The 3,614-nt window shown below is 37.7% G+C and overlaps 1 long non-coding RNA gene across 1 annotated transcript; it reads left to right on the forward strand.

The window, feature by feature from the left end:
* The first annotated feature begins 1,695 nt into the window (after positions 1-1,695).
* On the forward strand, positions 1,696-3,086 carry LOC134970161 (uncharacterized). The gene is made up of 3 exons (XR_010189703.1): positions 1,696-1,792; positions 2,285-2,369; positions 2,851-3,086. It is a non-coding gene; the product is annotated as an uncharacterized LOC134970161 (long non-coding RNA).
* The last annotated feature ends 528 nt before the right edge of the window (positions 3,087-3,614 follow it).

Consider the following 3,614-nt stretch of genomic DNA (forward strand, 5'->3'; position numbering starts at 1 on the left):
TACTGCTCTTTTATAAATAAAACTATGTGGTCATTTATGCAATATATACATTTAAACCTATAATGTATAATTTAATGAGCTCTATTAAGAAAGTTCATTTTCCATATAATTAAGTTGTTACTGCAATTAAAGTCGGGACAGAAGTTTTATTCATAAAACTGTCATGAAATTGACAGTTCTCAACCCCAGGTGCCTTTGAACAGAACATACTGTACTGTACACCATTTGGAACAGTACTCTGTTTTAGCACGAGTGCTTAGCTCAAATAACATATATTTTTAGTTAGGGAATTATAGCAATACATTCTAACAGTACTTTATTTGAACAGAAATTCATTGGTTTAGAACATTTATCAACCTTATTGCCTGTACTGTCACTTCCTCCCATTCCTGCCTCCAAGATATTGGCCGTGGTGCTCCACTACTCTGGAATTCTCTACCTCTCTACCTCTCCCTATCCATCTATCTGCAAAACTTTAAACAGGCTTTCAAGACCCACTTCTTTATCAAAACCAGCCATCTCTCATCCTAACCCTCTGCTCCATGCCAACTTCTGCCCCATCTTTGTAACCCATCTGTCTGCCCCTCCGAATGTAAGCGCTCACGAGCAGGACCCTCTCCCCTCATGTGCTTTTCCTTCTCTTACTTAGACTATCTTCTACAGAGCTGTAAATAGACTTTTTGTTACCCTGTGCCAGAAAGATAATTGGAACCACCACCAAGGGGAAGGGGCATGACAAAATTGATCCCAGAGGAAGCCCATGCTGTAATGCCCCATATATATATATATATATATATATATACATGAAAATTTATATAAATATATATATATATATATATATATATATATATATATAGCATTACTTGTCAGGTTACTTCTGCCTTTCACTCTTATCCCCCCCCCCACCCCCCTATATGGTCTATTTAGCACCTATGGTCTGTTGATAAAAGGTTTAAACAACTTTTTTCCCATTGAACCTATGTACATTTGAGAGCATTGAACATAGTTGGAAACAAATTCATTTTTATATTGTTATTTGATTTTTACTTATTTATGGTCACCTAACATATAGAGATTAATACAGCATCTTTATTGGTATTACTCCCGCAAAATTGCAGTTCCTTCGCCGAGAGCTATGTATACATATTCAAGTTATGTCCACTTTATTAGTATATGTCATGGATTGTTTTTTACCCCTTTGAATTATAGTAATAACGCCGCAGGTTACTCAGTGCACATAATATGTGCAACAGTAGCTGTTAGCACACCGGAAATGCGTACCTGTTATTGGAACGCAAACCGGAAGCACACATCACCCAGATGGAACGCATATTGGAAATGCGCCCTGCCATTACCCACTTCCCAATTAAATATTGAAATTTCCTATTCATACAGTCACATTTAGCTTTTTATGACTGACGCTGTATCGTCTTAGTTTACCAAACGAACTACCTTTTCTGGAAGTGCGTTTCCGTACTTGGAACGCATACCGGAAGTAAGACTGCTGCCGGTGGAACGCAAACCGGATGGGTACTCCACTGCAATGTCCATCTGTCACACTGAACAAAATAGTTATATGCACTATCTGCACGGTTAAGGGTTAATGTTTTTATTACTGGTAGATCACTAGCACCTTTGTTAAATGAGAGTTCACCTTGAAACATCTTGGACTGCACTATCTTCCATACAGGAAGTGATGTCATTTCCCTGTTGGTATATAGCTGTGGAAAGGCTCAGCTTGATTCACTCACTGCTCTCTGAGGAGGACACACCTATGCCATCTGCAGGAATTGTAAGTTGATTGATACCTGTTTCTTTCTCTTCAATCCTCTCATATCTGACTTTAGTAATTGCCTTTGTCAATTTTTAAATGTATTTTATGTACACATTGTCCCACCATCACTATTGTGAAAGTGAAAACGAAAAGTTAACTTCTAAACTTATTTATTGCTGTTTCTAAGCTGGAAATGTGAGTCAATTTATTCTGAAATTGCGTGTTGCCATTAGGGGCCTAATTGAGTATTATATGTATGAAATGAATTGCTGTCTTATGCCCCTACTTTTTAAATAATGTGTCTTTTAGTAATGTGTTCTATGCTAATTAAATGCCTAATATGGAAGGCCTGTGTGGGACCCACAATATTTTTGCACCAACTTATTTCCGCATTAGCAGCCAAAAATTCAGTGTATACCTAGGGTGTCCTTTTATATCTTTGAGTAGTCTCCTAGCTATGTGGGATAAACCATCTCCCATTGATTCATGTATGTAATTGATTTGTCTTAGACTCTTTCCTCCTTGAGACTATGCTGCATACCCTAAAGTGACAACACTATCTGTCTCCTGTCAAAACCTTCAAGAGACAGTGATGGTATGTATACCTGATATGTAGTAATCATCCTCCCAGTTGTACCTCCCTTTAATATAGGGTGCTATTAGCTTTTATGAGTTATAATGTAGATCTTTCACTTTTAATCACTTATAGGCTTTCTCAGGATAGGACACCTATCTGTGATCCATGTGTGTCTAAGCCCTTATTGGGACAAACTTTTAGAACAAAATATCCTGTGGTTATTAGTACATACAAGATACATTTTGGTATGTATAAAACTGTTTCACCTGCTCCTCGAGATAGTTAATGGTTCAAAGGTGCACAATGATGTTTAATGTACAGTATCAGTTTCCAGATAGGCCATCCCACGGCATGTCAAGTTATGTCTAATCTGTATCAAGCCATTGAATTTATGTATGAATAATCACTGGCACCTGGTATGTATCTAAGCCTGAATGAATAATTTATATGTCCCGATATGCATCCATAGGTATGGGTTTTTCCTTTATTTTCTATCCAGATTGCTTAACCCCTGAAGAAGGCGTTGGTGACAAAACGCGTTGGTGTTTTCTGGCTTACGCAACATCTGCATCTTATTGTGATCAAATGCCACAAAAGGAACCCAGTGTATTCAATGTGGATGAATTTGCTTTCACTGCTGTGAATCACCTATTATGTACTGCATATGTGGATGTGAACTGATACCATTGTTTTTTTAATCCATTTTATTGTGAATAAATCTTAAGTAAAACTGAAGTCTATAGTGAATTTAAGGAATATTGTTACTATTGTACTGTTTATATTGGGAAGTCTCACGTGCTGCGCCTTCAGATTGTATGTATGTTTCAAAAACTGTGCAGTAATTGTGAAAAATGAATACTCCAGTAAGGTATGGGTGAGGTGGGCTATATCTTAGGGTATGTACTGAACATGGGCACCATCTTGAATCTTAGTCCGTTTTCCCATTTCCTGCACAGTTTTTGAAACAAAGGGGTATACTGTGACTTTTGAATTACCCTCTATATTTGTAGAACACTGCAAGAAAATTAATTTGGACTCTTTATACCTCCTTCGTGCACTCAACCAGAGAGCTTGCCGCCATTCAGCCACCATATCCCTCATTAAATATCACATTTCAATATACTGCCACTCCCAGGACTGCTGCATCCCAGCCAAACACCCCACCTACTGAGCCACTTGATCCCGAAATAAAAACTATGAGATTTATATACTATATGAAGCTACCTGTACAAGGTTAAAAAATGGAGTGTGCAGCCACACATC

Source organism: Pseudophryne corroboree, chromosome 11, assembly GCF_028390025.1.
Source record: "Pseudophryne corroboree isolate aPseCor3 chromosome 11, aPseCor3.hap2, whole genome shotgun sequence".
Taxonomy (NCBI): Eukaryota; Metazoa; Chordata; class Amphibia; order Anura; family Myobatrachidae; genus Pseudophryne; species Pseudophryne corroboree.